This window comes from Theobroma cacao, unplaced genomic scaffold (genome assembly GCF_000208745.1).
Source record: "Theobroma cacao cultivar B97-61/B2 unplaced genomic scaffold, Criollo_cocoa_genome_V2, whole genome shotgun sequence".
Taxonomy (NCBI): domain Eukaryota; kingdom Viridiplantae; phylum Streptophyta; class Magnoliopsida; order Malvales; family Malvaceae; genus Theobroma; species Theobroma cacao.
Genome location: NW_017234843.1, coordinates 1 through 9994, shown reverse-complemented (window position 1 = coordinate 9994; position 9994 = coordinate 1). Strand labels below are relative to the sequence as shown.

Genomic DNA, 9994 nt, shown 5'->3' with positions numbered 1-9994 from the left:
CAGAGTGCTTCGAAAGTCTGCATTCTAGACATTGTGAGTAAACTTACTGTCATTTTAATTATCTAGGGTGGTTTTTAGATGCTTTCATGAATTCTATGGAAAAAGGAATTTAAAAAGATAAATTTTCATGTTTTATGAATAAATGAGTTTCAATGAAATTAAATTATAAATTGTTTTGAAATTAATAGTGATTTTGAAAAATAGAGTACACGGAGACTGTTAATTGTGGCAATTTGATTGTTTAAATTAACTGGCTTATGATAAATCGAGCATGATTGGCTAGTTGGCAATTGTATTGAAATGCGAATTGTTTGGTTACCTTGAAAAACTACGAATTACAAAATTGCCATATCATGTTATTGAGTTTTATTATATGGTGGATTATATATTAATTAATCACTGCAGTAGGGGGTTTCTGTGGACCAGCCTTTTAGAGGGGCACGGTAAACCCCATTATATTCTTACCTCGAACGGAGAGGCGCGTAGGGTATCTCCTGGGGTAAAGTTTAGGGTTCACTTCACGCTAAACCACCACGTGAGGGGGAACTCAGCCAACGCCAAGGAACGGCTATGTTTTCAAAACAAAAACATGATTTATGTGAAATGTGAATTTTAATAGCCTTGGCGGTCTCGGTAGGATGCCTCGGCCAAGGTGTCCCCGAGAATGGATTTATGGCACAAGCCTAGATTTTTATGAGATTCATAAGCCTTTTTACGTATTTTGAACGAGATGTGTTCTAATTGTATAACCCAGTTTATGATGATTTACTTTATTGTCTCCATGTACTCAACTCTAGATGTTTATGATGATGTCTGTTTACTCATTGGGATTTTATAATCTCACCACCCTCCTTTCCACCCATTTCAGGTTCAGTATAGACTGTAGATAGCTGATCTCATCGAGGACTACCATTGGATCTGCATTTTCCAAACCGTAGGTTCACAGTCCTCTTTACTTTTGTTTATTCGGGGGCCCTCTTGTTATTGTAAATTAAATTAAATATTTTGGCTTACTGTATTTCAGTATGTATAAATTTATTTAGCTTTTACGCTATAAAAATTATTCACGTATAACTCTATAAATATTGTTTTATAAGAAAATAGAATATTTTACTTAATATTTCTTTTATTTTCTTATTATATTCAAATAACCATAATTTCGTTTTAAATGAAGATTTTAGACTTTTAAACTCATTTTGAATATGAATTGTGTGTTTTGTACTTGTATATTACGTTTTAGCCAGTTTTAAAATTTTTGAGAAAAATGACCAAAATACCCTTGTGAGACGAAAAATTAATATTTTATTTGTTTAAAGTTGGAAACAGCTTAAAATATTTTAGAACACGATATTTGACAATGGTTGCTCACAAGGGAACAGAGAAACTGATAGTAAAGCCTTGCGGGGTTTCGGGTTGACATTCCGGGCAATAAGTGTCTACCGGGACACCGCGGCGGTTGTCACGGGCTCGAGGGGAGTACCGGGTCGTGACATTATTCTTCCCCTATTTTCATAATTATTTTCAATAATGTATATTATGTCAATTAGTATCTTATAGTATCATTTATGGAACCCATCAAGCACATTGTGTTCAAATCTCAAATCACTAAGAATAATTCTTTATTCCCACTAATGACATGAGTAACTCCACGTATACATATATACATCCATTTAAATGTCAACATCCCTTACCATGTGTAAGAACCCTTCTTACTTTCCTCAATTTCGACATATTTATTCCCCATTTCACCCTTTATGGTATGCCTAGATTATCTTTTGGGCATAGTTCACTACTAGCATTCATATACCTTTACCATAACATTTGGCACAAATTTGATTAAACAATGATCTCCAAATTTTCTCTTAGATACACATATATCAAATTGTACACCACTTAGTGTTGAGATCTTGACTCTACTCATCAATTCTTAACCAATTACATATATAGGATAGGCATTCACTTAATTTTTGCATCTTGCCTTTGCGATCATAAAAATCAAAATTTCCTAAACTTAGGATGCAGAAGTTCCCTTTTTGAGCTTATCCAACAATCCACATTTCCCAAGTCCCTTACATTTGGCGAAGTCACATTCAAGGCTAATCATTTTCATCATAGTTTGCATACTTAATCCAAATAGACTCCTAAATCGATCTTTAAAGCAATTTGTGTATCAAGCTCAAATATAGAACTCCATATGGCATTTAGACTAAAATCAATATTTCTAAGTCATTTAACTTTAAGCTACCAAATCCACAGCTAACCCTTTAATTCTTTGACTTCACACTAAGCATAGCAAATTCAAGCTCATCCTTAGAGCAGATTTGTTTACCAACCTTTTACTTCTTGACCATACATGAATTATAATAGTCATTGATTTTTCACCCTTGAGTTAATTCATGTACTTATAACTATACACCATAATAGTTCAAATCAATTCTTGAGATCTCACAGTCACTTAATTGAAATCAAAGCCAACTCCATCTAAGCTACTATACACATATTCGACACATATTCGCATATAAATATTTCAAAAGCCCAGCACCTTTTATATATGGGCATAACAAGCTTAATTAACATAGTGCACTCACCCCTGTGCACATAACTATTGGTTTACACCTCCCTCAATGCTTAGATTTGTAAACTTCAAGTGAATTACAACCATCATTATTTGTTCCAATCAAAGTATGCCCCGGATTACCATTATCACATGTGCTCCTCTATATTGACCTCAAATGCAATCCATAGTCATCTAATTGTCTTCCCATTGACAATCATGGGCTCAAATTATAACTCCATCAAATGACTAAGTTCTTACGGACCTATTAGTCTAGCTACATTTCCCTTAATCCTTAGTCGAAGAGATATGTCATTATAGTAACCGTTCATTAAGAGCATTTGCTTTAAAATTTTACCAACAACAGCTTGTGTCTCGGGTGGCATCTCAAACTAGAACAACAGCACCACTTATGACCTTTATATGACGTTAGCAAAATGGTAGGTTACCAAGAATAGGAGTTTATGTAGCCTCTTGTCTATGACTTGTGCTGCAGTCACAAACCATAAACAAGACAAGCAAAACAGAGAATTTCTCGTTGTAGCGAAAAGGCATTCTATAGCATATAGTGCAATCACATTTTTTATTTTCATAACTTGTCTATAGCATATATATACATATACATGTACACCCCCACTACTTCACTCAGCTCATGTACACTCCTTACACTCTCATTTCAAAATTATCATGTGCACTCCCTACTCGCACATTTCAATATCATCATGTGCACTCCTTACTCGCACATATCAATATCATCATACGCATTCCCACCCACATCATTTCCGGCATGTGCACTCCCACACCGCACATGCAAGGTTATAGTTATTATATAACATTATCACTCAAAGCATAACATACATATCCACATAATATAGGAACATATGGTTTCATTATATCACATATTTTACCACATAAAAACATTTCATCAAGGGCTTGTTCCCAAGCATTTTTTAAAGAAAAGTCCGATAAAACATTTCAGATGATTCAATTAAACACATATACATTTATCCCAAAACATTTTAATGCAAGTTCACTCACCTAACAAAACTAGCACCAACAAGGTCCTAATTCAGGTAGTCCTAAATATACCATTAAAACCTATACTTATCAATAAACCATAACAACCTCAATTAAGTCATAAATTAAATCTAATAATTCTAATGAATTTACATTAGGCAATCTACCCTTTAACCTAACATTTAACCTAAGTTTCTAGTCTAATTCACAAACCCATTTGACCAACTACTCCAATTTAAAATTTCATTACCTAGATGAGCTTGGAGGCATGAAGATCAACAAAAAGACCTAATCTTTCCAAGAAAAATAATTTGAAGAAATTAGGAAATAAATCTGAAAATATAACCATAAAGTCAAAAATTCAAAAAGTTGGAAATACATGCCTTTCAACCTTGAAAATGAAGATTTGAAGCCAAAAATCCAAGTGTTGTTGAAAGTGAAGTAGAAATAGAAAATAAAATAAACAAAGAGAGACTTTTCTTTCTCTCTCTTAGGGTTTAGATGTGCTGAAAATTAGGGTTAGAAGCTGCAGGTTTAGTGCCCAAGAATTTAGAAGAAGGAAAGATTAGGAAAAGAAAAGAAATGAAAAGAAAACAAGGAAAAATCACATGAAAATTTTGATTTTCATGGAGGTGGAATGAAAATGGCATTGGATGGATGAGGAAGAAGAAGAAGTTGTTGGAAGCTAGAAGAAGCTGCTGGAAATTAGATATTTATGCTTAAAGTTTATCCAAGTTTCATGTAATTTACCAAAATGCCCTCAACAAGGTGATTTTGTCTTCATCCTATCTTTTGTGCAATTTTTTTACTCTTTTGACACTAAGACAAAGTCCATAATAGTTTAGAAATACTCGGGTTCATGAAAACGTAAAAAAAAAAATTTAGACTTGAGATGTAAAATGACTATTTTTCCTCTATCGTGGAAATTATCATTATTTCTATTTCCCTCATTTATTTCACCATCATTAATATCATTCATTTATTCCTTAGGCCTACTCAGGCCTTAATAATACTAGAAAAACTCACTTCTAGGAGCCCACCACGAGAAATAATGAAATTACCCTTAGTCCGCGTTATCGCGTCTACTCTTAGTTACTTGTCTATGGAAGTCGAGGTTTCACAGGTTCACTTCCGAATCACCTTTTTAACTCGGTAATTAACCTTAATTGGCATCTGTAAAGTTTATTAGCCACTATATCAAAGTACGGGGTATTACAAGAAAGTTGTAAAGTTTGCATGATAGAGTGGGCAGACACCTCATGACTCTAAGGGAGAGTGTTCATTGATGTGTAAATTTGAGTTTAAATTTGATTTTGTGAGTGATTGTGTTTAGTGAAACAGAGCGAGAATGGTCATGTTTGTTTGGATTTGGGATTATTTTGTGAGTTGGGCGTTGATGATATCTTTGTTGATTGTAATTGTTTACAACTAATGAATCTTTTCTCTCATCTTTTGATCTAGGCAAGTTGAAGTGACAGAATCACATTAAATTCTTATAACTTGTATGTATAATTTATTATTAGATTATGATTCTATTTACTTGGGATGGTAATTGATTGGGAGTTGATTGTAACATCATTAGTGAGTGAGACCTGTGAGCATAAACTTCTTATCCAATTTTTTCCCAAGGATTTTCGATGATTAAATGTTTGAAAATGTCATCACACTGTGACATAATTTCAACCAGTAATGAAACGAAACAAGCATAATTTCAGCATACGAAATAAAAAGAGAAATGAAGTTCGAGCACATTAAAAGTTACAAGTAAGAAATTTTAGTCACCTTGAGCTGGCTCCCCACCGCTCTTGCCTCCATCTCCTGAGGGAAAAGAAACAAGGAAGGGACTATAAAAGTTTGATATACGGAGAGCAATTAAAGATAGAAGAAATTGCTGCTTTGCCTTAAATTTTAGCCCAAGGTTTTTTATTCTTCAATTAACTCCTTTTCTGGTTTGCCCTGAGAAAAATGAAACTCGCCAATAAATCACCTTCAGTTCAAGGGAACAAACGAGCAATTATAGAATTCAAGTAAATCTGGCTCTTATCATTTATTGCTTTTGCCCGAGAAATATCCATTCTAATCTCTGCAAGGTTCTGTTCCAATTGTCCCAGCTTTTCTTGGTATTCCTGCAATTCCTCGTGGTTCATTTCTTTCTTAAGATCTGCTAACTTTGATTCCAAACTTTTCTGCTTCTTCATGAGTCTCTTGTTTTGGTCAGGCTAATAAATAAAAGTGAAAGCAGGCAGAATTTTTGGAAACATCATCAGCAAAACAGGAAAAGGCACAAAAGCATTGCAAACTGGAATCAATTCCACAAAAAGAAAGAAGTTAATTAGCTACATAACTAACCTCAAACCTCCTTTTAGAACATGTATGCTTCTTGTGCTTGGAAACTCTCAGTTCACTTTCCTTCCTGGGAGCCAAGGGCTTCTCCCCTTTTCTCTCGTCTCTGCAGTCGTCAAGTCAATATATTGTGTTATTCACATGTAGAAGAAGAAGAAAACAGTTGTTCATGAGTAAAGGACTTCACAAAAGAAAGAATTACATTTTAGTATACCTTAAAGTTTCCTTGGGGAGGATTGGCCGGTCTCAAGACACTTGTTCATGTCTCTGTTAACAGAGGGCTACAGAGATTGTGAGAGAGGCAGAGCGCACTGAGGGTTTTTCTTCAGATCTACACTATTTTTTTGTTCCTCAGGGATGGTACTTACAAGCAAAATGATTTTTTAATTAATCTATTTAATTTTTAAAAAAGAATTAATATTTTTAACTTTAAAAAGTGTGCAACTCTTTTTTACTTATAAGATATTTCTTAAGGACTCATGCGATCGCGCGATCCATAAAAGAACAAAGAATTTAGAACAATGGAAAATATAGTAAGAGGCCAAAGTATTAGTTTCCAAAAAGTTTTAACACTACAAATGTGATATATATATATAATATTGATAATTGTTTATTACTAGTGTTTTTGTGGGAGATGTGGACTAGAAGAAAATGTATATTTGTTGATCTTATTGTGCTAATTAAGGAGCATGTCTAAGTAATTTTTTATATGTAAGTATGGCAACGTACTTAATTTCAGTTTTTCTCTTCTTTTTAAATCCTAAACCAACATCAAATTTTGAAGAAAAACAAGTAAAAACTCTAAATAAATCAAATTTCAATCATTTTCTAATATAATTTTGAAATTTTCAAATGTGAAAAAATATATCATTTTACATACCACATTAACAGAAGAAATAAAAAAAAACACAAATTAAACAAATAAACCAAATGAAAGTAATAAGACTAAACTCATATATGAACTACTGTGCAGGAATTTAGAATATAAAAACATACCTAACTCTCGATATGTGAGTTGACAGCGAAAATAATACTGACTAGATTAATTGATTGGATTCAATGCACAAGGAACTTCCTCATCCTTTTCTAATAAATAACTCTCCAATGGGTGAGATCTTAATGTTGTTGTAGACAAAAGAAAAGACTTAGCCTTACCTTTATATAGTGAATCCACAGTCCCACCCATCATAGAATTTAGAGAAAACGTTTATGTGAACCCCTGATTTTTCATTAAGTGAAGCTTGGTAAATTTTGAGCGTTTACTTAACAATATTTTGATTTGATTATTGGATAAGTTCTCTCAATTATTTGGCTATAAATTTTTTTCATAATATAGTGTTATATTTGTGGATGATTGATGGTTGAAAGAATAGAAGTGAAAGGAAACCAAAAGCATAGATTTTTGCAAGTTAAGGCATGAAGGGTCAATCCTTAGGTAAGGAAAGTCAATCCCTAGGCAAGGAAGGTCGATCCTTGGAAGTATTTTGGCTCAAATTGGCTATTGGAACTATTAAGGATCGACCCCAAGGGTTAAAGGGTTGACTACTGCAAGATAAAATACTTAGAAAAGCTTTTAGAGCCAAAAGGATTGACCCTCGATGGTTAAAGTGTTAATCCTTACAAGCAAGAACCTAAAAATAGCTATTCGAAATCAAAATGATCGACTCCCTGAGGTTAAAGGGTTGATCCCTACAGCCTTGAGAAGGAAAAATACATTCAAGGATAGACCCTTGGGGTCAATCCCTAGGGTTTAGTGGGAAAAAATAAAAAGCCCTAACTCGAGCCTTACTTCTCATTTTTCATTTCTTCATCCTCCAATCACTCTCCAACGGCCTCCAAAGCCTCTTACAATAAATAGTAAGAATTCAACCTGTAAATTTCAAATTGGGATTTAGATCAAAGGAATTCTATTTTCTCGAAATAAGAAAAGGATTCATCAAAATTTCAAAAACATTCCAATTCACCCCCTTTTGGAATTACTCACATTGAGCTTATTACACTAACATTACTTTTTATAAATTTTAATTTAAAAATGAATAATAATAAGGACAAAAATAATTATAGAGGAAAATAGCAATTGAAAATCCTTACCGTAAACTTGTAAAAATTAATGTAAAAAATAATAAAGGTGGAATAAGCATTGTTAAAATATTGACATAAATATGTAAAATTTAGCGTAACAAGTCAATTAAGTTAAAATAAATATAACTTTTGCGAAAGTTAAACCTTTAAATTTATATTATTGAGCTAAAAGTATTTAACAATTTACAAATTTTAATTTATAAAGGAATAATAATATAGATAAAAATAATTATGGTGAAAACTAGCAACTAAAAAACATTGGTGTACACTTGTAAGAGTAAACATAAAAAATTATAAAGACGGAACAAGTTTTGATAAAATATTGATGTAAATGTGTGAGATTTAGTATAACAATCTAATTAAGTTAAAATAAATATAATTTTTTAGAAAATTTTGCATTTAAATTTTTATGATTGAGCTAAAAGTATTTAATGATTTATAAATTTTAATTTATAAATGAATAATCATAAGGATAAAAATAACTATAGTGAAAATTAGTAATTGAGAAATCTTGACATAAACCCATCAGAATTAATGTAAAATTATAAAGGTGGAATAGGGATCATTAAAATATTGATGTAAATATATGAGATTTAATATAACAAGTAAATTAAGTCAAATAAACATAATTTTTTCAGAAAATTAAACACTTAAGTTTATATTCTCGAGTTTAAAGTATTTAATAGATAACAAATTTCAATTTATAAAGGAATAATAATAAGAATAAAAATAATTATAATAAAAAATAGCAGCTGAAAAACCTTTATGTAAACTTATAAGAATTAACGTAAAAAATTATAAAGTTCGAACAAGTATTATCAAAATATTGCGTAAATGTGTGAGATTGAATGTAACAAGTAAATTAAATCAAATAAACATAATAACTTTAAAAAAAAATCAAATAAACATAATTATTATAAAATTTAAACATTTAAATTTATATTATCCAGCTAAAAATATTTAACAATTTACAAATTTGAAATTATAAAAGAATAATAATAAGAAAAAAATAGTTATAATAAAATATAGAAATTGAAAAACCTTGACGTAAACCTACAAAAATTAATATAAAAAATTATATTGTTTATCTTATTCAAAGTATTCAACTATTTTGAATTTATTTCATTAAATAAAGATTATTATCCAATTATTCATATTGGATCTTTTAGTAGACTCGCTATATATGAGTAGTGCATCAATATGCATCCTCCTAATGGCTTGTATTTAATAGATGAATTACGCATCTTTATGCATCCCATTAAATCAATCACTGTGCATAGATCTTATCTATTAGATTTCATAATTTCATAACCCTTGACCTTTAAAGTGTCATTAGCTCTCACTATTTCTATCATGTATAGAAATCTTGCCAAGTAAACTTATTTATTTTCTTTAGGGTGTTATATCTATATGTCAAACCCTGTTTTATAAAATAATTATGACATCATTTACATGCTCAATAGAATGGTTACATATTTAGGAAGTTTGAGAAAATCGTTGAAAGACGATATTGCCCCTAATGGTATCATTAAGTCATTAAGCCTCGAACTAGTTCAGATAGAAATTTTAAAGTGAAATTAAGAGTTTCATGGTCCAGGGATGACTTAAAACAGTGATTTGGAGTTCGAGGATCAATTTGGAGTCAAACCGAAATTTTCACTATCCAAGGGCAAAATGGTCATTTGCCACTTGGGGACAAAATGAGAATTTTTAGAAAAGATTTTTTTTGGCCCCATTTGACTTATTGGAGTATGATTTGAGGCTTAGAAGTGAAAAATTTTAATTTCGGTATAATTTGGAGTATAGGGGCAAAATGGTAATTTTACCACCCGAAATCGAAAATTTAATTTTTTGAAAGGATTTTTATCAAATTTAATTATTTGGAGTGTGAAATGAGTATGAGGAGTGAAAATTATGCATTATGGCAAATTTTCAATTTTTGGGACAAAAATGTAATTTTTGAAAAGTTCGAGGGCAAAAGTGTCACGACCCGGAACT

At 31.4% G+C, this 9994-nt stretch overlaps 1 long non-coding RNA gene across 1 annotated transcript; it reads right to left on the bottom strand.

The window, feature by feature from the left end:
* Window positions 1–3598: 3598 nt before the first annotated feature.
* Window positions 3599–6251, bottom strand: LOC18594826. Its single transcript, XR_001930039.1, has 4 exons — window positions 6129–6251; window positions 5921–6020; window positions 5354–5790; window positions 3599–3633 (listed from the first exon to the last, which is right to left on the bottom strand). It is a non-coding gene; the product is annotated as an uncharacterized LOC18594826 (long non-coding RNA).
* Between the last annotated feature and the right edge of the window lie 3743 nt (window positions 6252–9994).